We start from the raw sequence: 205 nt of genomic DNA on the forward strand, positions 1-205 counted from the left end.
TAGAAAAAAAAAGCAGAAAAAGCCAATAGCCCTTAAAACCAAAAGGCAAGGGTAAAAAAAAGGATCCAAGGCTTTGAGCATCAATGGATAGGAGGGCCCAAGGAAATTAAATCCAGGCCTAAGTGGCTAAATCAAGCTGTCCCTAACCATGTGCTTGTGTCATGAAGGTCCAAGTGAAAAGCTTGAGACTGAGTGGTTAAAGTCG

This window comes from Arachis duranensis, chromosome 10, assembly GCF_000817695.3.
Source record: "Arachis duranensis cultivar V14167 chromosome 10, aradu.V14167.gnm2.J7QH, whole genome shotgun sequence".
NCBI classification, from domain to species: domain Eukaryota; kingdom Viridiplantae; phylum Streptophyta; class Magnoliopsida; order Fabales; family Fabaceae; genus Arachis; species Arachis duranensis.